Source organism: Phyllostomus discolor, chromosome Y, assembly GCF_004126475.2.
Source record: "Phyllostomus discolor isolate MPI-MPIP mPhyDis1 chromosome Y, mPhyDis1.pri.v3, whole genome shotgun sequence".
Classification (NCBI taxonomy): Eukaryota; Metazoa; Chordata; class Mammalia; order Chiroptera; family Phyllostomidae; genus Phyllostomus; species Phyllostomus discolor.
Genome location: NC_050199.1, coordinates 847,011 through 874,701, shown reverse-complemented (window position 1 = coordinate 874,701; position 27,691 = coordinate 847,011).

The window sequence follows — 27,691 nt, the reverse complement described above, 5'->3', positions numbered from 1 at the left end:
TCTCTCTCTTTCTCCCTCCCTTCCCTCTCTAAAAATAAATAAACAAAATATTTTTTAAAATAATAATAATAACCTTGTACGGGGCCAAGGGGGAGTGGGACTATACATATAGGGGGATGATCGCTTTATAAAGCATATAAATGAGCCATCACCATACTGTGTACTTACAACTAAGATTGTTTTTTTAAATATATATTTTTAAAGATTTTATTTATTTATTTGTAGAGAGAGGGGAAGGGAGGGAGAAAGAGAGAGAGAGAGAGAGAGAGAGAAACATCCATGTGCGGTTGCTGGGGGCCGTGGCATGCAACCCAGGCATGTACCCTGACTGGGAATCGAACCTGCGACACTTGGGTTTGCAGCCCACGTGCTCCATCCACGGAGCTACACCAGCCAGGGCGAATTCTTTTAAAAAATGTTTAGAAGAGAAAGCGGAACGGATGTCTTACAGTTGCACTGGCCTCTGGGTCGCTGGCATGGGGCAGAACCCTGGGGACGGAGGGACATGCTGTGTGCCCAAGCCGAAGCCAGACCCCCGAGGGGCAGCCAGCCCCTCTGCCCCCTCCGTGACCCGGGGGCGGGCCCGAATCCCCTCCTGGTCTTTTGTCTCCCCCGTGGACGGCCAGGGCAGCTTAGCTGCTTCGCCGCCGGCCCCTGTGATTTGACGTTGGAGGCACGCCCAGCCTCCTCCTCCCACACGGTCTCCCGGGGAACCCTGGGCCCTCTTCCCCCCGCTCCCCCCCAGCCCCCCACCACCGTGTATTTTGGGGTAAGCAGATGTTTCCTGAAAGCTAAACGGAGCCTTCCCAGAACTTGGAGCAGCCGGTGGGCCGGGATCCATGGGGGGTGCTGGTTGTCAGATTTTCGGCGTCATCTTCTGAGATGCGCTGTTTTGCAACAGATTCCCAGGCCGGGGGGATTCTTCATAACGTCTGTGGCTTCGTCATGGCCGCAGCGCACCCACGAGGGTCTCAGTGTTCAGGATCAGCACAGCCCCCGGAGGAGGGTGACACCAAGACCTCCCCAAGAGCTTCCTCCCACGACCTCACCGTCTCCCGGGGCGGAGGATTTCTTCTCGGTCTCCACCAAATCCACGTGGGCGGTTGCACTTCTCGGCCCGGTGAAAAGGCTACTCTTTCCTTCTTGTCTTTTCTTGCTTTTTTTTTCCCCCCCCAAACCCACAGCCTTATTTCTGCCCCGTCCGACCACCCCTCCGTCCCTTGCGTGTTGTCCTTGACGGCGTGTCTTCACAAGCGTTTGTGTCCAGACCCTCCGGGGTGTTTCACGAGTGTATCTCTGTTCCGTCTCTCTGGGCGTGCCGGCCGCCGCCCACCAGCCTGGGCCACCGTGACGGGGCTCCGTCATGGGGCCGCCGTCTTTCTCCCCTGCCTCAGTTTCCCTCGATGTCTGTCTCTCTGCCCTTTCTCCTCCCTGTCCCTGGATGCTCGGATCCCTCCATGCCTGGGGTTGTTTTTTTTTTTCTCTCTCTTTTGTTGGCTCTGTGGGTAGGGTGGGCGTCTACCCTGGAAATCCCACGTTCAAGACCGGACAGTCTCAGGGTTTGTGTTCAAATCTCCCCAGATTGTGTCTGTGGCCTCGGGCACACACACAGTTCTTTGCCCTGTGACCTTCCCCGCCTGTGTCCGGAGCTGAGGACAATCTCAGCACCAGCGTGGAGGGTTTCTGTGGACACCACGTGAGTGGACCGTGGGCTCCCCCGGACAGCCGGGCCCTTGCCGAGGTCTCCAGATTCTAGCTCCACGTTGTGGTGGCCATTTTTGTCTCCGAGAAGGGGTTTGGCTCCGGAACCTCAGTCCCCGGATTCCGCAGGGCAGGGGGGTCTCCGAAGTGTGACAGTAGCCACAGAGTGTCCTTGAGACGTTTCAGGGTCTTCTCAGGGGGGTCTTCTGACGGCCTTCTCTGTGCAGGCCCACGTGGGGTGAAATGGTTGCGTGCACATCAGTATGGACCGGTGTCTTCCTCTTTTTCTTATTCTCTTCCTCTTCTTCTGCTGCTTCTTCCTGTTCTTCCTCCTCTTCCTCCTCCTCCTCCTCCCCTGCTTTTTCTTGTTCTTCCTCCTCTTCCTCCTCCTCCTCTTCCTCCTCCTTTCCTTCTCCCCTGTTTCTTCCTGTTCTTCCTCCTCTTCCTCCTCCTCCCCTGCTTCTTCCTGTTCTTCCTCCTCTTCCTCCTCTCCTCCCCTGATTCTTCCTGTTCTTCCTCCTCCTCTTCCTCCTGCTTCTCCATATCATCTTCCACCACCATCGTCCCCACTATTTGGTTTTCCCCTCCAGGTGTGCAGACCTGGCCAGAGGGACCACCGCCCTCATCCCTAAGCCCCCGAGGCTCAGCCCGAGTGGGAACTAAATGTGACCCGATACAGATCGTGATGAACTCAATAGAGATCCCAGCCGGGAGGAACAATCCAATATCAGGAAACGGCCAACCCCCGGGACCCTGCGGGCTTTCTCCCTGCGTGAACGCTGAGCAGCCGGCACCTCCGGAGGCTCGGACACTGGGGGTCTCGGGGGCCAGGGCGCAGGGTCCGGCGTCTAAGGCACCGACTTCGGAACCAGATGCTGCCCTTGGCTGTGGGAGGAGAAACGCTACACTGATCCAGCCAGGGTGGCTGCACTGTCTCCGGGCAGACAGACCCCCGTGGGGAGGGAAACTGGGACCAGAAGAGGGGTCCATGTCTCTAGCAGCTGGACGGGACGCAGTGGCCACGCCAGACTCCTTTGGCCTTGTGTCCAGCTGTCTGTCCACAGGGTCCAGGGAGGAGCCCCACGAGGCAGGCAGAGCCGTGTGGAGGACCAGCCAGTCATCCATCGCCTGTGGGGCCAGAGAGAACTCCTATCCACCCGTGAAAGCCCCACACAAAAGGGGGGCTCCCTGCGTGTGTGTTACCTTCAGCCGGGGGGGCTGCCTCTCAGGGGGCATGCCCTCTGAGACCCTCGCCTCACCCCACTCACGCTACTAGCACCTCTGGGACTGGAGCTGGGTGGGAGGCCGGAGCTTCCTTCGATCTGGGAGTCCCCGTGCCCGCCTTGCCTGTCCCCCCCCGCCCCCCCGTCAGCCTCCTGTGGAGTCATCCGGCACTGGGCCCATCTGGGGCGCCAGGTGGGAGAGCTGGGGCATCCCCCACCCCACAGAAGCCTGCTGACGGACCCCCCCCCAACATCCCCCCCCAAGGGTCTCGGACGCCACCGAGTTCCTTGTACAACTTGCTGACTGACAACCTCCAGGTACGCACGTGCTGATTGCCCCGGGGCATTCCGCGGGGTGTCGATGGAAGTTACCTGCCTCTCTTGTAATAACACACGCGGGAAATACCACTCAGTGGACCCCACTTACCGAGTTCGAGGCGCACGGCCGTCTGCCTGCAGGACAGCAGGGCCTGGCCGCCGCGGTGGCACGGGGTGGGGGGGCGCACGTTTCCCAGCTCTCTGAGGAAACGCTCCACCCACAGACCCTTGGTGCGCGTCCAGCGCTGGCCCGGCCGCGCCCGCTGGGTGGTGGAGCCTGAGTGCGGACCCCCCAGTGCGAATTCTAGGGGCGTCCTCTTTCTTCCGCTACCAAGGTGGTTTTTTTTTTGGGGGGGGGTGCCACCCACTAGCTCCCCCCTGAAACTGGATCCTGCCCAGACTGGAACCAGCCAGAAACTCTGTCTTCCTCCTGTAGACAGACAGAGGACAGTCTTTCCAGCAACGCTCCCCACTCCGGCACAACGCGCCCTGCGGCCCCACTTCCTCCTGCTGTCCTGCGCCTGTACAGAGATGGAAACTGAGGCACGCCGTCTCCGTCCGTCTCTCCGAGGCAGACAGCGCTCCCCAGTGGCGGCTGCGGTGCGCCCCCCTCCCCCCCCAGGGCACTGCACGGTGGAGATTGCCTCTCAACAGCTCAGGTGGCTCATTGGAAGGGTCTTGCAGGTCAGAACGTGCGTTTGTTGGCGCCGAACTCCGTGCGCACAGCGCCCGTTGGTTGCTGCTCTGTGTGCTCTGCAGCCGGCGCTGGCCTCCCCCTTTTCGCAGGTTCTGGGGAGACTTGATCTGCTGCTCCGCCCCTCCGCCGCCTTCCTCCCAAGCCGAGGAGCTGACTGCGCCGGGCGGCCCGGGCGCGCTTGGCCCAAGTCTGCAGGCGGGGCCGGGAAAGCCTCATTGCCAGGATATCTTGAGGGATCCGTCTCGTCTCCTCCGGAAAGTTCTCTCCTGTTTCCACGATGGTTTTCACTGTGGCCCGGACACCCGCCCATCTCCTCTTATTGTAGACAATCTCAGAAACACGGGGGTGGGGGTTTTTCTCCGCGCCCCCCCCCCACAAGGGGAAACCAACCTTAAGGACCCACCGCGGGGACAGAGGCAGATCCAAACTTGTGCGGACGCTGTGGTCTCTTTCCTCGCCCGCCGCCGCCTTTGCAAACCTCTCTGTGCCTTCCTTCGCTTCCCTTGCCCCGCCCTGGGACCGGGACCAGTCCCCCCCCTGAGCTCAGGGACCCCCAAAGGGCTCCTCCTACCTGGCGTCCCCGTCTCTCCTCACCTGGGATGCAGGTGAGGCAGAACACCTGTCCTGCACCCCCACCCCTCACACACAAACACACCTCTTCCCATCGCTCAATGCCTGCAAATCGAAGCCCCCGGCCACCCATGCAAACCCTCCTGCCCTCAGGGTCCCCGAGGCCGCCCGCCCGCCCCGCGTGTCCCGGCTGCTCTGCAGGGACACCTCGTTTCCGTGGAGCCAGACCGCGGTGGATGAGCGTCTCCCCGTGCGTCCCCCGGACTTTCCTGCCCTGCGGCAAACGCGGCACCCGCCCCACCTTCTTTCTGCTCCAGCTCCACGGCACCTGGAACTTCCGCTCCTGCGTTCCACGTTTCTTTTTTTCCCCCTGACGTCATCGTGACGCAGACTCCTCCGCTGGCCCCGCCCCCCCGCCCCCCCCTGCTGTGGGAAGACACCCGTGTTCGTGCCGGTTCCCGGCTCCATCCGGACCTGGGGATGGAAGGAGCCAAGCCGACCGACCGGGAGGCCGATGTCCGTGCCCCACAGCGGGGGGCATCGGCGTCACCGAGGCTGAGCTCCTGTCTCTCTTCTCCGCGTCTGCACGTGCTCGCTCCTGGAAGTCTCAGCGCTCCCCTGGGAGCCTGCAGCTCTGTGCCCTGGAGCGCATCTTTCTGTCTCTCTGCTCCCTGAGCATGCGCGCGTGTTGGCTCCGTGGACGAGGAGATGCATAGATGGGGAGGGGCATGCATGTGGCTCGGTGGTAAGTGAAGGAAGGGGATGGAGGTTGAGGGGATGGATGGATGGATGGATGGATGGACAGGTATAGTGGTAAATAAATGGGTCGGTGGGTGGGTGGATGAATAGGTAGATGGATGAGAAGCTAAACAGACATACAGGTGGGCTGATGAGTGGAAGGATGGGTGAGTGGACGAACAAGTGGGTGGATGGATGGCTGGGTGTAGATACATGGATGGATGGATGGATGGGTGAATATAATAGTAAATAAATGTGTAGGCGGGTGGGTGGATGGATGGATGAATAAGTAGGTAGATGGATGAGAAGCTAAATAGATACACAGGTGGGCTGATGAGTGAATGGATGAGTGAGTGGAAGAAGTGGGTGGATGGATGACTGGGTGTAGACACATGGATGGATGGATGGATGGATGGGTGAGTGAATACACAACAGATGAATGGGAGTGTGGATGGGTGGGCAGATGGATGGGTAGTGAATGGATGGATGGATGGGGGTAAATAGACTCATAAATGGATGGATGGATGGATGGGTGAGTGAGTGAATGGATTGTTGGGTGAATGAACTGATGGATGAGCAGGTGGATGAATCTCAGTGTAGACAGGTGAGTAGGTGGATGGGTGGGTGGGTGGATGGGTGTGAGGCTAGATAGATGGTTAGGTGGGAGGGCGGATGAGTGAATGGATGGGTGAGTGGACGAAGAAGTGGGTGGATGGACGACTGGGTGTAGACACATGGATGGATGGATGGATAGATGGATGAGTGAATACACAACAGATGAATGGGAGCGTGGACGGGTGGGCAGATGGATGGGTGGTGAATGGGTGGGTAGACTGGGGTAAACAGACTCGTAGGTGGATGGATGGGTGGGTGGGCAATGGTGAGGGGATTGTTGGGTGAATGGACTGATGGATGAGCAGGTGGGTGGATCTCAGCGTAGACAGATGAATGGGTGGTGAGGTGGGTGGGTGGATGAGTGGAAGGATGGATGGATGCATGCATGGACAGGTGAATGGCACATACAAATGGCAAAACCCTTCCTGCTTTGATGTCTGAGGTTTCCCTGCCCGGCTTTTTCTCACCAGCCTCCAGCACCTGGCCGGACCCCTGGGCGTGCCCCGCCCCCCCCCGGGGAACACCCCAAGGCCCTCTTCTGCTGGAGCACCTCTGCGAGCCGGCCCGGGCCCAGGTGGGCCCGGCTGAGTCACAGCCGTCAGCTGGCCGCCTTCCCAGCCTGACTCAGGTTTGCGCCTCCAGCTGTAACTGTGCTAAAAATACGGGGGCGCCAGCCCTGCTGCGGGGGCCCCAAAAGCACCGGCGTCAGCCACAGCCGCTCCGTGCGAAATGACAGACTCGGCACCTGGCTTTTCTGCCCCTCCCTCGCGGGTCCCGGGTGCGGCGTCCGCGGTGGCCGCGTTTTTCTCCGTCAAGACCTTTCATGTGGGGTCTGAATCATCGGCGTGGTTTTTCACTTTCCTCCTCCGGCTCTTTCCTTCCCTCCACAGGGCCCCAGCATGGCTTTCTTGGGGGGTGGGCGGCCCCAAGGAGGGGGGGCCCTCCTCTGACTTGCAGCCCAACCCCGTCTGACAGACGCGCCCCCGCCAGGCGGAAGCCATTCCTTCACAGCGAGCTTGCAGGCCCGAGGGAGGGTGTTAGCTCCCAGATGGCCGTCAGCACGGACGGCTCGTCCTTCCGTCTGTCATTTTTTTTTGTTGTCCCCTCCCCCCAGAAGGGGCACATCTCTGCCCACGCCTGTCCCAGGCAGCGAGGTCCTCCCGAGAAAGCCAGGCTTGCAGAAGGGAAATGAGAAGGGGAGAGAGAGAGAGAGAGTAGGGCGTGCGGGGTTCCGTCATTTATTTCCCAGGAAGCTGCATGGTGACAGCTGACAAATGGGCGTGCGGGGGCCTGAGATCTTTCGGGAGGCTCACGCCGGACCCATTTGTTAGCAGGCCACTTAGCGGCTGTCTCGAGTTAGAAGGTGTGCTCATTGCTCTCCGCAGGGTGCCGGCCACCCAGCGGGCTCCGCAGGCCCCAGACAGCATCGGTCCGATTGCCGTCTCTCCCGGGGCGGGGGGGGGGGGGGGCGCTAAGGATGAAGGGGGAAGGTCCTTCCAGGCTGGTTTGTTCTCGCAGAAACCCAGGGGCAGCCGCGTGCACTCGGGCAGCTCACGGGATTCAGGTTCTCGTGGATGAGAAAGGTGGGGATGAGGGTGATGGTGATAGTTTCACAATCAACATTCTTTTTTAAAAAAAAAAAAAGATTTTATCTGTTTTGTCAAGAGAGGAGAAGAGAGGGAGACAAACGTCAATGTGTGGTCGCCTCTCGTGCGCCCCCTACTGGGGACCTGGCCTGCCACCCAGCATGTGCCGTGACTGGGGATTGAACCGGCGACCCTGTGGTTTGTAGGCTGGTGCTCAGTCCACGGAGCCACACTAGCCAGGGCTGTAACCAACACTCTTGGAACCTGACCTTCACTTGGGTCCTTGGAAAATGTCTATTATACCATTCATCTGATAGCTTCCCAACGACTGTGTGTGTCTCACCCGGGTTTTGTTTTGTCCTTTTTTTACATTTTATTTTTTTATTTTTAGAGAGGGAAGGGAGGGAGAGAGAGAGAGAGAGAGAAACATCCATGTGCGGTTGCTGGGGGTCATGGCCTGCAACCCAGGCATGTGCCCTGGCTGGGAATCGAACCTTTGACACTTTGGTTCCCAGCCCGCGCTCCATCCACTGAGCTACGCCAGCCAGGGCTCTCACCCGGTTTTCATTGTTTCCTGTCGTCGCTGACGTATCATTAGGCAATAGCGTCAGGTCGTGTGTGAGATACCGAGCACTGAGGGGGGTCCCAACTGTGGACACTTGCTCTCGCATCAGCCCTGCCAGCTCCACACACGTGTGCGAGAGAGAGTCTTCACGTCAAAGTGCTGGGGAGACTTATGAGGTCCAATCGATACTTTACTTTTTGAGCAACAGAATAAAAGCGTGGCTCGGGAGTATTACGTATACACATCATAAAATAAATACCCACGAGTCAATACGGATACACATGACTGAACAGAGATATGATAAGGAGAATAACATATATATATTGGGCTGGCGAAAATCTTTGTTATTTTTTTCCCATACGATGGCTCTAGTGGCACTTAGTTGTCTTTAACTTCATTCGAAACAATTCTGTTACACTGTATTGTAACCGCTGTTGTGTCGGTGTGCATGTATGAAAACTTACAAACTTATCACAATGCAAACTCATGAAACGTATCAATGTATCAAAGCCCTCGGCCACTTATCAGTGGGCAAAGGCTTTGGTGAATTTTTGGACAGTCATCTTAATATTGGAAGATGGAAGAAGGTACCCAACATTTTTGGTATGGTAGGCTTTATTATTTCCAGAAAGGCAAAAACACCACTGAAACACACAGAAAAGGTGTGTGTGGTGTAGGCAGAAGGCGCTGTGAGGGATCGAACGTGTCCAACTGGTTTGCGACGTTTCTTGGTACTGCTGACACTGTGGCCGAATGGTTCTCTGCCGCGGGGTGTCTTTTGCACAGGGAGGCATTTAGCAGCACCCCTGGCCTCTCCCCACTGGGTGCCACTAGTGGGAGACAGCCGACACCCTCAAAACACCCCAACCAATACAGGGACCGGCGTGAACCAGGCGTCTGTTCTGTTTCAGAAACGACCTCAACGGACTTTTCGGCCAACCCCGTACGTACACGGGAACAGCACCCAGCCACACAAAGAAGGAGGCCTCATCATTCGCGATGGCGTGCATGAGGCTAGAGGGTAGTAGGCGCTCGGTGACATACATCGGACAGAGGAAGACACATGCCGTGTGATTTTACTGACAACGTGGGGTGCAAAAAAAAAAAAAGCAGAATAAACGAACAAGCAAAACAGAAACCAACTCCCAGATGCGGAGGACAGAGGGAGGGTTGCCAGAGGGGAGGGGGCTCAGGGGCCGAGGGGAACACGGTGGAGGGACTTAGGAGCACAGGCGGACAGGCAGGCACGGAACAGCCACAGGGTGCCAAGGCCAGCACAGCCAACAGACTCAGCAACCTGATTGATTCCTGTGCATGGTGCCAGGTGCGTGGGTGCTGCAGATATTGGGAGGAGTCCCTTTGTAAGTTCTATCCATGGCTAAGCCACTGGGCTGGGCACCTACCATGAACAATATAATGTATATCAACTGAAACTGGGGGAGAAAAATGCAATAAAAGCATTAACACGTAAGCATAGCAAATAGGACATGAGCTCACAGGGCTGCTGATCGTGTGCGTTTCTGGCTGGGGTCTGTTTCAACAGCAGCTCACAATGTAACTATTTTGGAGGCTGCGGACCCACAGAGCTTCCTCCCTCACAGCCCCCTGTGCTTGCAAACGACCACCAGAGTGTGAATGACACGTTTGCTCTTGCTGCACGGAAAGCAGTTGCTCCCTGCGTCCGCATGGCCAGTTGTAGCAGGTGCGCGCCGGCTACGTTGTAGCTCGCTGTGGCAGCTGACACGCTGTTGTATCCCTTGCTTCCCGACCACTCCTGGGCAACCACGTGCCCCCTCCCCTCGCTGCCTGCAGCCAAATCATCCGGTGCATTCATGAGGCCAAGTTCAGGGTCACCGGGCGAGCGACCTGGGATGGGGATGGAAATGTCTCCTTTCTCCTCTGCTCTCTTTGACTCTGAGTTCTGCTTCTGACGCATTCCTAACCGGATCCCCGTTTTTTTCGTGCGCCCCCGTGCCTGTGTGACCTCCCAGACCCTGCGTGCCCGCCATGGAGGGCAAGCACTGCCCGTGTTTTTAATTTCTGCCCCCAAACGTGTGCGAGCCGCAGTGGGCCATCACGGAGATGATCGGTGTTGGCAGGTCCACGCCGTAATCACCACGCCGGGGGCTCTCCTCTGGCTCGACCACGTCCTGGCTGTGCCCGGTCCTCCCCCACCCCCCCGGGGGTAATGACCCCCTTGTCCTACGATGGCATTGGTGGCTGAGCAGGAAGAAAACACCCACCGCCACCCCTGCCCCCCCCCGAACACCATTATTTCAGGCATGCCCTCCTTGGTCTGCATTTTTGTTTTCCACGCTCAGCGAGAGGTCGCCGTCCTTGGCAAGCAGGCCGCGTGTGGGGTCGCACCAGACTCCAAATCCAAGTCAGCGCGGGCCCTCGGATTCTTGCTGAGGCCACTGGGGGGGGGGGGGGGGGACACGGGGACGCCACGTGGGTGCCTGTGTGCCGCCACCTTCCCTCTGTCCCTGTAGCTGTCTGTCCATCTGTTCTCCCTCCAGGCGGCCACAGACCGGCCACCCGTCTCCAGACGGCCAACCAGGTCCTCTTTTCCAGTGACGCCCCAACTCTGCGTCCGGGCATTGCACCCCGTGCATGTGGTTTGAATAGTGCAGGGGCCCAGCCAACGGCAGGGCGGGCGGGCGGGCACTCGGGCAGGGGGAAGGTTGTTGCAGAAAATATCTCACACGTAGGGAAGATGGTGAGGCAGGAACCTTTATTACGCATGCGGGCTCAGAGGGGTTAACGACCCAAATCCTGAGCCAGGAGCTTTGATCTCCCCGGGTTTATTAAATAGCCTGAGGCTTCCTGCCTACCTGGCAGAAACAAAGTTACGGAATCCAGATGCGGAGGGGTTCCGGAGTTAGTAGTTGGGGAGCCGGGTCTGGTTCCCATGTATGGGGGACAAAGGAGCAAGGCGCTGTGCATTTTTGCAGATGGTACATTGTTACGGCTTATCAATGACGCTACGGAGCACAGAAGCTTATCATGGGGTTTTTTCTTTTCCTGCCCCAAGAGGGCGCTAGAGGACGTGCCCCAGACTCACCCAACGGCGACCACCACCCCCCCCCCCCCACATCCCCTGGCATCTTGTGGGGGTGGGGGCGCGCTTCTGGTCTTGCAACGTCTGTGCCTTCAGGCCACCCCCCTAGGGCAAAGGCCCCCCCCCCCCCCCCCGGGGCCGTGTGCGTGAAATACAGGGCACCTGGCTGGCACACCCAGGTACAGGCTTGTTTAATTCGTACGGTGCACGTGTACCCTCATCGGCCGTCTTCCGCAGCTGGGGGGCACTCATCCGGGGCCGGCACGAACCCAAAGCCTGGGTCTCGGCGCCCCTACTGTGTGCAGAACCCCCCCTCTGAGCCTGGGGGCACACCCAAGTTGGGAAGCAAGCCACCCTCCAAGCTGCAGGACCCGCCCCCACCCCCCCACACCCCCCTGACCCTGAGGGAAGCAGCCCACTCAGCCCCACGGCGCAGGGTCGTGTCGCCCACCCAGTTAATGTTCAAACAGCGTCCCCGGGGGACACCTCGGAAACCTGGGGCGCGAACCGGCAGCGACCTCGTCTAGGGCAGCAGGCGCCCTGGAAACACGGGGACGGGGACACAGAGCCCGCCCCGGGAATGGTTTGCAGAGAAGGGGCGGGGCCCGGGAGAGCCGGGACTCGAGGTGGGCAGGGCCATGGGGGGGGGTGGCCTGAGGGCAGCCGTGGGCGGGCTCTCCACACGTCCGTGGGGGCCCCACGGGGTTTCTCCCGCGGCTCTGAGCGGGTGGGTTTGACCCACAGGTGTTCACGTGCGCGGGTGGGGATGGGGACTGAGCATGTGACTTCCTCGTGCGGGGACTCCGTCTCCTCTCTCTCTCTCTTTTTTTTTTAAATCCTCACCCGAGGGTATGTTGATTGATTCCCGAGAGCCATGAAACGGGGAGAGAGAGAAAAATAACGCTTGTCAACCGTGGACCGGCTGCCTCCCACTCGCACCCCCAACCGGGGGTCCAACCCGCAACCTTTGGACGGCACAGGCGGCCGCTCCAAGCCACGGGGCGACCCTCCCACGCCTCCCCCCTCCCCTCTAGGCTTCTATTCAAACCGCACGTCATGTCACAGAGGCTTAACAACAAAAAATAATAATAATAATAATATAACCCCGCTGTCCGTGCAGCGTTTAAGTGCTACTTCTTGACAAATGCCCGGGAAGGAAGGAAATGAGCGAAAAGCACTTTTTGAAAGCAGAGCTGGCTGGAGAATTGGGGTTGTTTTTATTTATTTATTTTTTATTTTTTTTTGCTTTCAAAGACACTGCGTGGGCGGGGCAGGGGTGTTTTCCAGGGGAGGATTTCTCCTGGGCTGCAGGGGGGGGGGGGGGGGGCGTGTTCTCAGACCGCTCCTCTGGCGGCCCTTTGGAGAAGGGGCGGAGGCGGAGTCGCACAGGGTTGGGGGGGGGGGGACTCCAGCTGGGGCCCGGGGAAGCGGGGACGGTGGGTGGTGGAGGACCACAGGGAGGCAACTTCAGCAGCTGGGCCGGGGTCCCCGGGGCCAGAGAGGAAAGGCAGGGACAGGGGTGGGAGAGCGAGGTTAGTTCTGGACGTGGGTTCGAGGCCTGTGTGGAAAGGAGGGAGGTTCTTGTGCTACAATGTGTGTCTGGGCGTCTGCAAAAAGAGCTACAAATTCCTCCGTGTTGCCATCACGCATCCCCGTCCATGGGCCTGGGGCGAGGGAGCCAGACCAAGGATGGACACGGGCTGGTCTCTTCCCCACGCCAAAAAAGACGTGGCACCTTATCAGGCACAAAAAACAAACAAACAAACAAACAAACACCAACAACTCAGAGTGCCCGGAAGACTTCATCGAGAGATGAAAAGCCATCATAACGCTACAGGAAAACACAGCGGAACAGCCCGCAGAGGCCTGGGTCTCTGGGATGATTTTATAGAGACCACAGCAAAATTACTAGTAGCGAACACCGGCACACAGAAGTGGGACTGTACCAAAGTAACACAGACTTCGGACCCGGGCCGGGCCGCTCAGTGGGTTAGAGTGCCGTCCCGAGACGCCAAGGTTGTGGGTTCCATCCCCGGTCAGGGCACATCGTGCAAGAAGCAACCAGTGATGGCATCGGTAAGTGCGTGCGCAAATCAATGTTTCTCTCTCTCTCTCTCTTTCTCTCTGTATCTCTTCCCCTCTCCCATCCTCTCTCTCCACAATCAAAAAATAAATAAATAAAATATCATAAAAAATTTTTAAAAACTGCTCTGGACCGAAAAGGAATCAGCAACAGACCGCACAGACGGCTTATGGAACAGGACCAAGTATTTGCAAGATCGATATCTTGAGAACATCGCAAATCTCTCCTTTGGGCAAAGCGGGTTTCCCTTAAAAAAACGTGCCCGGACTGAGCCAGCGAGACCGGCAGGCTCCGCTCCGGTGTGTGTCGCCACATCCGTTAGTGTCTGCCAATCAATGTTGCAGAGGCGCTAACGGATTGATACTTGGTAACAACCGCTGGGGGGAAGCGCTGTCCCCCTGGGGGGTCCTAAGCGTTGGAAAAAGATCTCGTGTTCAACTATTGGAAGTTTCCGATTGGCCAGGGAGTGGGGTGTGGCCTGAAAAGCATCCCGCACCGTTGCGCTGCTAACCGGCAAAGGGAAACATTCTTTCTCAGAATGTTTCGGCTGCAGAAGTAGTACCGGCAGGCCAGCCCTCTGCGCAGGGATCCTTGCAAACCCCCAGCTGTGTTTTGCAGAACCGCCCCAGGCTCTTGGGGTTTGGTTTTTTTTTTTTTTTTTCCTTTTTTTTTTTTGGTTTGCATTTCATCAAATTTCCTTGCGAATTCTCTGACCAGGAGTCCGCCTGCACCAAATGCCCCAAATGCACCCAATGCCCCGGCGGAGAATTTTCGGAAGCAAATGGGGTGCCTCGCTGCGCTTGTGCATGAGGGTGGCAGACACAGACTCCATGTTTTGTTTCATTTTTGTTTTTGTTTGTTTGTTTTTTTCCCTGAAGCTGTGCACATCCTAAACACAGAACTGGAACGCCAAGAACCCAAGCGCCCTCCCGGCCAGTTTCAGTGGATAGAAAGCTCCCCCCCACCCTACCCCATCCCACCCCACCCTGGCAGCGTGGGCCAGCTTGCAAGGTTCCTTCCAACACTGCGAACGGCAGGCAGACTCCCCAAATATCCCACCGCCCTGTACGCTGCTGGGAAAGAAAAGGGTCGCTGTTTAAAACACTTGAGCCGAGCCTGGCTGGCGTAGCTCAGTGGATTGAGTGCGGGTTGTGAACCAAAGTGTCGCAGGTTCGATTCCCAGCCAGGGCACATGCCTGGGTTGCGGGCCGGGTCCCCAGTAGGGGGCGCATGAGAGGCAACCACACATGGATATTTCTCTCCCCCTCTTTCTCCTTCTCTTCCCCTCTGTCTAACAATGAATAAATAAAATCTTAAAAAAAGAAAAAGAAAACGGAAACAGAGAACAGACGGATGGCCAGCACAGGGGAAAGAAAGAGATGGGATGGGAACTAAAAAAAAAGAGTTTGAGATTCGTGTTCTGCACACAGATACTAATCAATAAATAGAACAGAAGCCTGAGGGGGGGGAAAACACTGACGTGTCCCACAGCGAGTTTCCCTGTGAAAAATGTCGGGTGCTTTGTACGCTGGGGCCTGTCGAGCGCCTGGGGTCAGTCCTTGTTTTCCGACGCGTCGACGCCAGCCCAGTTCTAACGCCATCGTGGTGCTTGCTTTGGGGGAGAGTCAGGAAAAATACGGAAGAGCAAAGATGAGGGGGAACGACGAGGAGACAGGTAGGCGTGGGAGAAGCCCCGGATTTTGCAGGGCACACAGGTGGCACCAGCAGCAGCTGCATGAGAGAGCATCGACCTTGTGCTGGGAAACACTGTTGTGTCAGGGTCTCCGTGCCCGCCAAAGCGAGTCCTTTCTGCCACATGCACGCTCTGGGGGCCCTGCGTGCAACCCCTCAGCACCACCCTGCCCCCACCGCCCCTGCCAACTTGCTCCCCCCTCCCTTCGAACGCCCCCCACCCCCCAAGGCCGCTCAGCCGGCTCCCTAATCTGATTGGCTTCTAATCCGCGCCGACAGGGATCAGCACGGTGACCTTCAGGGACAGACCTGAATTAAAAAAAAAAAAAAAACCCATCCGGTCCAAGCCCGAGGGATAACCGTTTGTGGACAAAGCCCTCGCAGGTGCTGTCCTTAAAAAGCAGGGACGCGCCCAATGTCATGGCCAGGGCACGCCTGGCCTCCGTGGGCTGCGTGGGGGGGTCCGTGCAGAAAGGCCGGTGGTTGGTGCCTTCCTCCGCCCCCTGGTCCCAAAAGGATCATCGAGGTTCCGAGAATATAAATGTTCTCCATGCGCCAGGGGGCCGTGCATCCTGGGGAGGGCACGCCGGCCACCTGCCGATGGAGCCGTCAGCCCCACGCGGGCGGGCGGGCGGGTGTGAGGGTGCCTCCATGTCATTTCTCTGTGACACTCGGCCTTTGCCGGTGGCCCAGCGAGGCGAGGACCAGGGAGGGCCCCAGGGGGTAGAAGCCCGTCAGCTCAGGGCATTCGGACGCAGGGAGGTTTGTGGCTCGCTGGCCACCCGTGACACAGGGACAGGTCTTCCTCCTTGTCACAGACCCTGTGTGCAGGTCGTCCCTGGGGGCTCGGGATCAGCCCCTGGGGTTCCAAGAGAGAGGGCAGCGCCGGAAACCCTCCTGTGAGGTTACATTCCTATAAAATGTAACCTTTTGAAACAATGTGCAGGTTTGCTCCCTGGCTGCTGTGTTTCTCTCTGCCCTGGGAGCAGAACAGGTCGGCACGTACAGAACACAGACGTGCATTTTTGTTTTGTTTTGTTTTGTTTTTTGGGGGTTTTTTTTACGACAAAATTTCCGATGAACCTGGCAAGGATAAGGGATTTCGCTGAGCCTTTAATCTAGTTCCGAGAAATTGGGATTCCGGGGGATGTGCGTCAGAAAAGGCCGCTGAGCCCTGGCTGGCGTAGCTCCGTGGATGGAGCGCAGGCTGGGAACCAAAGCGTCGCAGGTTCGATTCCCAGTCAGGGCACATGCCTGGGTTGCAGGCCACGGCCCCCAGCAACCGCACATGGATGTTTCTCTCTCTCTCTCTTCCTCCCTCCCTTCCCTCTCTAAAAATAAATAAATAACATCTTTTTAAAAAAGAAAAGAAAAGGCCTTTGAAAACCTCACAGACGACAGCCCACTCGCCTTTATGGAAACAGCTTTCCAGGGTACGCTGCATGGTGTGTGTGGGGGGGGGGGCGGTGTTTGTGTGAGTCTGTTTCTGTGTGTTCATGTGCAAGAGGCAACCACCCATGGATGCTTCTCTCCCTCTCTTTCTCCCCCTCCCTTCCCCTGTCTCTAAAAATAAAGACATAAAACCTCTGGGCATCACTGTCATTGGGAGGTCTGTCCAGTTCCAGGCGTTTGCCCTGGTGAATAAATATGCATTGGACGGATTTTCCGGGGCAGCAAGTGGCTTCATGTCTTTGCAACACCCCACGCGGGGAGCAGGCACAGCCAGGCCCTGCCTCTTTCCAGGACAGTGGGGTGCCGGTTTGCCGAGGGATGTCCGGGCCCCTCAGAGCCTCCCGGGCCAGGGAGCGAGGACCTTGCAAGGTGCCCCTGGCAGGGGGGGCAGGCTGGGGGACGCTGCCACCCAGAACAGAACCCCCCACGTCGGAGGAGACAGAAGGGTATTCTCAGGGCCCCATGCTCCCCGGACTCAGGTGTGTCGGGGCCCACCTGAGGACCCCAGGCAGAGGGGCTTGGACACCAGACGTGGATTTTACCCCTATTCCAGTGGCTCCTCCTCAGGCCTCTCTCCTGGGTGTGTGGACGGCCGTCCCTCTGGGTGTGTGTGAGTGTGTCCTAGCACATGCAGACCAGCCTGCTCACCTGCCCCTCACCGGAGCAGCCGCTGTGTCCTGCCGGACCCCAGGCAACGAGCATGGCCCTTCACTCCCCCAGCATCCACGGCTGCCTCGCCAGGTACTAGGTGAATCCCCGCCCAGGCCAGGTGGCGGCCACCCTAGCTCACACGCTCCCCCATCGTCCACAAACCTGGCTGGGGGTGGGGGTGGAGACCCAAGGTCACCTCAGTTGACTCAACTGAGACCCATTGGGGCGGAGACCCAATGGTCACACCTGAAGTACACACCTCAGTTTTGAGCTCCCAGGTATATGGTCCCCAAGCCAAATACCGCCCCCCCCCCGCCCCGTATCCTGGGGACTGGGCTCAGGGTCTTCTTACCTGGACCCATCCACGGAGGGACGATTCTCACGGGCCCGTCATGCCCTCCCGTGGCTGCCTCCGCATCGCCGCATGCCCGGCCCCACCGTCCTCTCCAAACTTTCTCATCGAGCCCCAAACAGACACTATGACCCCATTCCACACCCAGTCCCCAGCCCCTCCCCAGACCCAAGCTCCACCCTCCAGTGTCCGTCTCTGCTACCCGGCAGTCCTACTTGTCCTCCTGTGTGTGTGTCTCCTGCCACTCAGTATAACGCCTTCACCCTTCTCCCACCTTGCAGCCTGAGCCAGAGCTTCCTTTTTCATGGCTGCGTAATATTCCCCAGCCCACTGGAGCCCACTGTATCGGGGCTCGAGGGGGGGCGGCCCCCACCTGTCGGCCACTGTAAATAACGCTGCCATAAACACAGTATCCGAGCGTCTCTCTCGGGGACCCTCACTGCGATGCTTGTCATCTCAACTTCTTTTCGTCCTGGATTTCTGGGGGTGACCTTACCAGTCTGGAAAGGAACCAAGGCCACGTCAGTTCCTTCTGCCTGCTGTCACCTGCCCTGTTGATGCATGCAAAGTCACGCAGCCTTCCCTACATTTAATTTGCCTTGTGACGCCACGAGCAATGATTTCCGCCCCGGGGCGGTGGCAGGCGGGCCCCCCTTTCCCACGCACCGTGGCGAGCGGGGAGGCGTTAACTGCGCGAGGACCGGCATTTTTTGCCAGGCTGGGCTGGGTCTGCGTCCCGCTTTGTAAATGAGTTAAATCCCTCTGGGTTTCCCTCGCCGGTTGGCCCCTAATTGGAAAAATGCAAATGAGCCCGCTCCCCCACACGGGGAGCAGAAACTTCACCCGGTTGCTCGGAAACGGGGTCCCTCGTCTCTGCCGTGCCGGGGTGACGGCAGCCGGCTGCCCAGTGCTCGTCCTCCTCTGGGGACAGAGGGCAGGCTAGCGGAGCTGGACAGCAGGGGACAGAGGGGGGTGTGAGCTGGCGGGTGGGTTGTTTCTCAGGGGCAGGATGGCGGGCTGGGGCGGGCAGGGGGGGCTCAGTGGTGAGCTTGACTTACACCCCCATATCTAGCTCTGGGAATGGGCAGGTGCACACACCCTTCCCTGGCTTCCTGGGGTCCTCCTTCTCCCAGCTATAAAGAACCTTTCCAAGTGCCTGAGTTTAATGAGATCCCTAAGAACAGCTACTGACTCAGGCAGGAGCCCACGCAGGGTCCCCACGAGGAGCAGACAGAGGGGTGGCACTCACGTAGGAGAAAGGGGAGGGGACAGGGACACCCCCAGCAGGGGGGGCGTGGCTGTGGGTGCAGAGGACACGGCATCGTGAGGCTGATTCTCTGCGGCGTGTTTCATGCTCAGTCCTGGGCTCCTCCGTCCAGGCGTCACCCCGTCTGCTTCCCTGTCCCCTTTGCAGGCGGCTCTGTGGGACACGGGGTGGCTTTCGGTCCCGCAAGCAGACAGAGGTCACTGTGTCCTGTTTCAACGCCCACAGGGCGGAGGCATCCGAGTACGAGGCAGCTCCTTGGGGCCGGTGGCTGGGATCCATTCCCAAGGGGCTCTGTCCACGTTGGTTTTTGCGCTCTAAACCAGAGCTCAGCGGGAACAGTGGGTTTTCACGACCAGGGCATGCTGGCCCGGTGTGGGGGCCGCCCCATCTCCGCGGGACACGGGGAGCCCCGTCTCTGAGGCTCTCCGCTGTCCATGTGGACCCCCGAGCACGTGCCATTACTCCCTGAGGCCCGGGGGACAGCCTGCCATACGGTCCCTGGGTCTCCCCGCGCGCACACGCCCCGCCTCCCCGGAGGTCCCAGCAACAGAAAGCCCGCCCAAACATCTCACACGGCCCCGTAGGGCCCCCACGGTCTCACGCTGCGGAGACTCGACCGGGTCTTTATCGGCCCCACGCATGTCAGCCCGGTTCCCATCCGCGGACAGCGTGAGCCACTGGCGACAAGCGCCTCCGGCCTCGAGGGCAGAAGCGCCTGCAGAGGCTTGTGCGCACCCCAGGGACGGAGTTCTGGGGTGCGCGGGGCAGCAGGGTGGGGGGGGGGGCGGCCTGCATGAGGGAGGCCGGCCACCCAGACCCGGGGCCCACCCCCGTGTCTAGTTCTGGGGCCGGACAGGCGCTGTCCCAGCACCACCAGTGTCTCCAACACTGTTTGCAGCGAGGAGACAGATTCAAGTGGCGCGTTTCCTCTGCCCGCGGAGGGAGCCGGAAAGACGACACCGAGGCAGGAAGGCGGCCGTGAACCGAGCGAGGAGCACGCTCGGGACCCTCAGCGGCCATGCGTCCGCCCGCCACCGTTCCCGGGCGCAGGCCTCGGGGAGCGTCGGCGGCGCCAGCTGCGTGCGCGCTGTGCCCAGACGCACCGGCGGTCGGCGCCGTCGCCAAACCAGAAGCGGGCGCCCCCTGTGGGATCCCGGAGGTTCAACGCACCGGCCCAAAAACCCAGCACAGAGGCTGCTGCCCAACAGGGGCAGGAACAAAAAAAAAAGTGTGTCAAAACTCTGCTGGTGTGACTGTGGCTCACACCGGCTCAGGGGACGGGCCCGCACCCCGGGAGCGTCTTCCAGCTCAAAGGGCGCACATGGGAAAGACGTCGACAGCCAGCAACGGTTGCTTTGACGGAAGAAAGGCCGTGCGCGCGCGCGCAGAAGAAGACGCCGCCGCCGCCGCCGGCGCGCCGGCTGGCGGCCTGGAGCGCTCGCTCCCCAACCCTCGGAGGAGGAGGCGCTTCGCACGTGGAGAGGACGCGTTCATCCGTGCGCTTTCGTGCGGACCCCGGAAGGGGGCGCGCCAGGCCCCCGGCTGCTGCAGGGGCCTGGTCTTCGTGATGGAGCAGACGAGGGTGCACCCGTGTGATTTGAATCCTAGGGGACCTTTGCAGAGTGTTCTGACACATCGGGGAGGCGGGCAGAGCTCCTGGCGTCTGCTGGGAGGGGGCCCTGGGGGACTGCTCCACTCCCAGGACCCCCCGCCCACACGTCCGTGGTGCTGCAGTGGGGAAACCTTCTTAGCATGCGTCCCCCATCTATCTACACGTATGTATATGTGTATATGTGCACGCCCTGTTTGGCCCTGGCTCACTCAGAGCCCATTGGCACAAAAACTTCCGGAAGGTCGCCGGCCGCAGGCGGAGCCCTCAGCCGGTCGCTTGGCTCCACCCTGCGGGCTTTGGGGCTGGAGCGCTCTCCGCTGTGGGGGCGTCCTGTGCCCTGTCTGGGGCTGAGCAGTGTCCCTGGTCCCCACCCACCCAGCCAGCCACAGGCCAGCACCGCCTTCCACCCCTGAGTTATGACAACCAATCGTGTCCGTCCCACCCCCCAGATGGGGCCGAGTGTCCCCTGGGGTACAGAGTCACCCCGGACTCAGAGCGAGGAGCTCAGAACAAGTGCGAAGCAGCAGGGTTCTCCGAACGCGGACACCGTGTTTTAAGAGTGTCAAGACCCCCCGAGCTCCGGCCTGGTGGCTGAGCTGGCTGCAGCGACCCCCAAAAGGTCGCGGGTTCGATTCTCGATCTGGGCACACACACCAGAGTGGCAGGTTGGATTCCCGCAAGGCCACGCCGATGCCTGTTTTCTGTGGCGTCCGAAAGTCGCTAACAGGCTACGCGTGCCGCTACCCCACCACTCACGGGGGTGGGGGGGGCAGGATACGAACTAGATCGTGGGGCTCTGCAGGACACACGCAAGCCCCCGAGCAGACCCCAACACGCCTTTGCAAGCGTCGTGGAGAAGGCTTTGTTTTCTGGAAGACTTGGCGGAAACGGAAACCCTTTTCTGTCTTGGCTTAACATTCTGGGAGTCTTTCTCTGTGACTCGAAGGCGCCGTGGAAGCTCCTCAGGATCAATCTCGTGCGCCCTCGGCGAACGCAGGCCGAGTCCGGAAAAGCCCGGTGGCGGCTGCTGTCCATTGTAACAGTTTCATTTGCAGCGCGCAAAGGGGCGTCTCTAAACCCCGCCCCTCCCTTCCGCCCAGAAAAAAGATACACCGCGGGAGCACGCAGCTCGTTTGCAATCGGTTTTCCTTTCTTGGAGCTGTATTGGCCTTCGGCGCTCTGATAGTGTGTAGACTTGCCTCAGCTGTTACGAAGCATAATTATTTTTGTATCCAAACTGTGAATTCGTGGGGGAAGAAAAAATAGCATCGCGAAAAAATTCAACACAGTATGTGCGTGTGTTTTTTTATTTCTTAAAGAAATGAGGCATGTTGTTCCTTTTTGCATTTTGTGGAGAGATTTTCAGGGAGTCCCTCTGTCTCCCCCAACCCCCCGTGGCCTGCCAAAGATACCACTTCATGGGCTGCTTTGAAATAAACAGTCACCTGGGTTCCCAGAAGTTAGAAAACCGCCTGGTGTGGGAAGGATTTCCAGAGGAGGGGCAATCCATGCAGGGGGTGCACACTGCGGATGGTGTCTGTGATGGAGGGGGGGGACACAGGGGTCCCCCATTTCTGGGCTGGGGGGCCCAGGTGGGTGGCCGGCCCTGACACTCATGGGAGTCCCAGCATGGGTGTCCCACGAGAAAGCTGAAAAAAAAATGTGTGTGTGTGTGTGTGTGTGTGTGTGTGATGACCAGAAGGAGCTGGGAATTTGCTTGTGCGTCTGCCCTTGAGGTGAACTTGAGGGGGAATGGCTGCTCCCTGAAAATCCTGGCCGGCTGCTGGTGCCTGCTTTCACCCCAGGCCTGACCCCCTCCCTAGCCCACGGGGACCAGACACTCACTGGACAGCGCCCCCACGGAGAAGATTTCCAGGTTCACCGTTCAGACCCCAGTCGATGGGAGTGACCCACGGAGGGGAAAAAACTCGTTGCAAGGCATAACATGGAAGAAATGACCTTGATGGTAACAGTTCCTGTTTCTCGTTCCTTTTTTATGTTTATTTTTTTGGCAACAGACACTCGTGACTTGGAACCAAAGGCTCTGTCTTGGCCTGGGTGGGGTCAGCTGAGGGGAATTCAGGACAGGAGGCGTTTGTGAGGGCGGGGGGGGGGGTCCCTAGGGGAAGACACACCGTTGCTTTTTGCTTTTGTTGGAATGACTCCGCCCCTGGGAGGTTGAGGAGCCAGGCATAGCCAGGAGCTCTTTGCAGCACCATTCTTGACAATACATACGGCACCTGAGCTTTTAGGGACTCAGGGAAGAGATATGTGGTCAAGAGAAGAAATCCACACCCCAGGCGATTCTCAGAAAGTGTAGGACCCCGTCTGCCCACCGCAGACCCAGGGTGCCCCAGACCCCGGGGGGAAATGGGTGTCCAGCCAGAATCAGCTTCTCCTGCAGACAAAACCCACCCGTGAGTTCACCCATCCAGACGCAGGAGGCGGCACCAGTGCAGGGAAACATCGCTTTTGGCTGGGGTGGGGGGGGGGCGTTGTTTTCAGAGTTCCATTTCTTGCATGCCTCGCCGTGAGCACCTGTCTCCGTACAGGTTCCCCCCAAAACAGACACGGAGTCGAGAATCAAGCCTCTGATGTGGAAGGTGATCTCAGGAAGCGTGGGTGAGGGTGACAATAGTCCTGGTTTTCAATGTTTATATATGATAGGTGGATGGATGGACAGACGGATGGATGCATGGATGGATAAATGGATAAGTGGATAAATGGATGGATGGATGGATAGATGCATGGATGGATGGATGGATGGAGGGAGGGAGGGAGGGAGGGAGGGAGGGATGGATGGATGGGTGGATGGATGGGTGGATAAATGGATGGATAGATGGATGGACAGACAGACGGATGGATGCATGGATGGATAAATGGATGGATGGATAGATGGATGGATGGATAAATGGATGGATGGATGGATGGGTGGATGGATAGATGGATGGATGGACAGACGGATGGATGCATGGATGGATAAATGGATAAGTGGATAAATGGATGGATGAATGAGTGGATAAATGGATGGATGGATAAATGGATGGATGGATGGATGGGTGGATGGATGGATGGATGCATGGATGGATGATGGATGGATGGATAGATGGATGAATGGATAAATGGATGGGTGGATGGATGGATGGATGGAGGGAGGGAGGAAGGGAGGGATGAATGGATAAATGGATGGATAGATGGATGGACGAACAGACGGATGGATGCATGGATGGATAAATGGATGGATGGATGGACAGATCGCTATTGGGTTGGCCAAAAAGTCTGTTACCTTTTTTTTCCCATAGGACAGCCCTAGGAGTGCTCAGGTGTCTTGAACTTCATCTGAATACATTTTGTTAGACTGCATGACCACAGCTGTCATATCAGCGTGCATTTAAAAAAGACTTATCAGTCCTGGCTGGCGTAGCTCAGCGGATGGAGCGCGGGCTGTGAACCAAAGCGTCGCAGGTTCGATTCCCAGACAGGGCACATGCCTGGGTTGCAGGCCACAACCGCCAGCAACCCCACATGGATGTTTCTCTCTCTCTCTCTTTCTCCCTCCCTTCCCTCTCTAAAAATAAATAAATAAAATCTTTAAAGAAAAACAAGTGTGACTCTAGAAAGCAGTAACAGCATCCCTATGCAGCACCATGCCCTGCAGGGCCTCCTCTCCGACTGGTCACTCAGTGACAAAGACCCTGTTTCCAGACCAGCTCCCGTTCCCAGGTTCTGGAGGTCCAGATGTGGACACGACTTTTCGGGGAGTGGGGGGACCACCATGCCACCCTGGCACTCCGCCTCAGGGCTGCGCGTTAACCGAGGAATGCATCGATGAGGATGCCAGAGGGGCTCCCCACTCTGCCGCAGCCGGAACCACTCAGCACGCACGGCGGGCACCCCTCCGTCTGAGGCCCCGGGTGGGCACCCGCCGGAGGGCCCCCCCGCCCGCAAGGGACGGTATCCCTCCCTGCGGCTCACCAGCCCCCACCTTAGTCCCGACCCCTTTGTTGCAGCAGACACAGCAAGATACGCCTTTTTGCCGCTGGCTGCGAAATCTCCCGGCCTCCGCGGGCAGGCGATCGGTTCTCTTCTTCCACCAAAGGCGACGGCGCGTTTCCGCGTGTGAATACATCCGCCGAGTCGGGGCAGAAGCAGGGGCCGAGGCGGGCTGATTCCAACCCGCGCACCGTAAAGACAGCGCACCGTGCGGGCCTCCCGGTTTACACACGGGGACGAGGCCGGAAAAGGCGCGCCACCGTCGCAAAGAAAACGAGGAGAGGGGACGGCACCGGGGCAGCGAAAGTCTGCAGGTTGCTGGAAGAAATTCGAGAGAGGAAACCCCGCAACACAGGTGAGTCACGAGGCTCAGCGACCCCGGGAGGCGGGAGCAGGTGTCTCCCTTGAGGGGGGGGTGGAGCGGGAGGTCTGGATCACGCAGGTCGGTGCAGGCTATGCGGGTGGACTGGGGCGGGGCCGGGGCGTGGAGGCTGTGCCCGCAGCCCCCAGACCCTGCGTCTGTGTGGCAGACGCGGGTGACAGCTGAGTCCACCGTTAGGACGGATTACAGTCAACAGACACAGGATGAAACCCGCAAACAGAAAGACACACGGGCGGCGTTGGTGTCCTGGGGTGACCAGATGGAAGCTTCCAGAGCCCGGCCCCAGGGCGGTCGTCGCCGGGACGCTCTCGATTTGTCTGGCGAGACGTCGTCCCGTGTGTGACCTGTTGTCAGCAGGGGCGCTGCTGGGGGTTTTGGCTCCCAGGGTATGTGCCTGGCCGCGGCCCACGGGGGGCACCCGCTGCCTGGCTCCCATCGGAACCCGTCTCCCCCGGAAAAACGCGGGTGTTCAGCCTGCACCACGCTGTGGGTGCAGACACCTCAGGCACACTCAGCCGCTCTTGCCCACGGAAGGCGGTGGGTGCGCTCCAAAGTGCCGGTTCCCAGCTGCCGACCAAGCGCCTGCTTGCAGGCAGCCCTTGCCACGGAGGCTGCTTGGTGTGTCTTTTCGACTTTTCTAAAAACAGCTGGATGGAGATGGAACTCACTTCCCGGACAATGCCCCCCACGTAAACCCTGCAGTGCACTGGTTTTTGCAAAGCACGGTTTTTGCAGCTGTGATGACGGTCCAAAAACAGACCTCTCCACATGCCTACCTCCCCTGCTGCAAGACACTCATAATTTACTCGCTGTCCGTGCAGAGTGGCCTTCTCTGGACGTTTCTTGTCAATAGAAGAAGACACTAAGTGACCACAAGTGTCTGGCGTCTCTCACGCAGCCTCCTGCGTTCAAGGTCTGTCCACACTGTAGCCATAGTCAGAGCCTCGCTCCTGTTCATGGCTGCGTAATATTCCACGGTGTGGCCGGACCCCATTCTGTGCATCTGTTCATCCATTCACAGACGCCTGGGTTGTTTCCACCTTTTCTGGCCATTCTCAATAACGCTACTAGGGATGGTCTCGCAACAGTTTCTGGGTGGACGCGTTTTTGGTTCTCTCAGGTGGATGGCCAGGTAATGAGATGCTAATGAGATGCTTCATCCTTTGAAGAACCAGGAGCCTCCCCATTTTGCAGTATAGATAAAGCATTGATGATTGACCATCTTCCTTCCTTCCTTCCTCCCTCCCTTCCTTCTCTTTTCCTCTATCTACCCATCTATTATCTATCAATGCATCAATCCATCATTTGTCTATCGTCTCTCCTTCTGTTATCTGCACATCACTCTGTCTGTCTAGGTGAGCTGTTATCCATGCTTTTATCAATCACCTACCTCTGCGTGGCGGTGGTTTACCTCGGTGGTCGGTTTTCCCAGGAAGGACACTTGTCACCCTCCCGGTCAGGTCCCCAGCAGGGGGCACGAGAGAGGCACCCACACCCATGGATGTTTCTCTCCCTCTCTTTCTCCCTCCCTTCCCCTCACTCTAAACATAAATAAAATCCATCGCCGTTTTGGCTCACACTTTCAGGGCATAAAAAAAAAAACTTTAAATGTTTTAATTCAATTATTTTATTTCTACAGGAAACCGATGATGGTATTGCAGGGCATGGTTTTGCTTACAGATATTGTCACTGCTTTCTAGAGTTACACGTTCGATGCCTGACCACAAATGACAGAATGGAAAACATTTAGATAGATACGGAATGAGTGCTACCCATGTACATAACGTGCCTCCTTATTTGCCCCTCAAATGTGTGGGCAAAAAGGTGCACATTATACACGGCAAAACATGCTACTTGGTGTGGGAAGGAGCTCGGGGTGCAGAGTAGGGTCAGGCTGACCGGGCAGGGGGTGGCAGCGTTATCCTTTGAAGGAGCAGGTTGTGGGGACGGGCTCTGAGGCAGAAGCCTGCCGTGCTTCCACAATTGTGTAGCTTTTGTGCATTCTGTTGTTTTTCCTTTGTGAGCCAGCCCCAGACAAACAAGGTCACGGAAGGAAGTCACCGGGAAGAGCTGGGAGAACTCGGGTATCGGCCTTCAGCCTTAACCGATGCGCTTCAGCGTCTGCTTTTGAATCAAGCCAAAGGTTTGCCTCTGGAATTTTCACCTCTGGGGGTCAGCGGGACCCCGAGTGTCATTCCGTGACCATAGATGGAGACCAGGGAGGCCCCTGAGCACCCTAGGGTGCCCAGCACACACCCCACATCAGAGACTCCCGGGGGTCTCTGTTGTTCAGCGTGCCCCAAAGAAAACCCACGACCGTGAACTTCCAGCACGCGGCTCTTGGTGCTGTGTCTTTAGCCACAAGGGACACCTCTGGGCACCCGAAAACGACTGTCCAAGGAAATCGTGTAGGTGGGTAGCAACACGGTATCAGAAGACAATGCAGGAGGTGGCGAAGGCAGCTTACAACGTGGACCCGTAGATGCCAGGCGAATTGCAAGGAAGAACAGGAGAAAATTCGAGAAGCAGCGAAACCACAGACAGGGCGCTGGGGGTCTGTTTAGAGCCCCCCACAGAGCAGGGAGGTGGGTGGTCCGCCAGGGGCCGGTGTCCTGACGCAGCTAAGATAAGCGTCTGCCACCACACGGGGTCCCCCGGGGCTGACCCAGCGCAGCCTCGCCCGCCCAGGAAACCGAGTTCCCGCCGCTGAAAATAGACATGCAGCCCGCCAGGCCCATGAAAGAGAAACCGCCGCTAATGAGGATGAGGAGGATGGCCCCGGGGCTGCGGCGTTTAATCAAAGGTCGACATTCCCTGGCCAACCGGCCCCCCCGTGGGGATCCCCGGCACCCCCTGCTCCCACATGCCCAATTACACACACACGACCTTTTGCACCCCTTTTATCTCGCCGTCTCACGGTCGGCAAATGTCACGGCCTATGATTTCAAAGGGGTCGGACGTGCCCTCTGTGGGTGCTGGGGAGGGGGGTCCCACCCGCAGAGGGGGTCCCACGAAAGGCTGAGCACAGAGGAAATGCACCCAAGTGGATGCGTGTCTCAAAGCGCCCTCCTCCCTTTTTCCCCAGCCCTAAACCTGGAACGCTGTTTAGCATTTCCAGAACTTTCCGTGCACG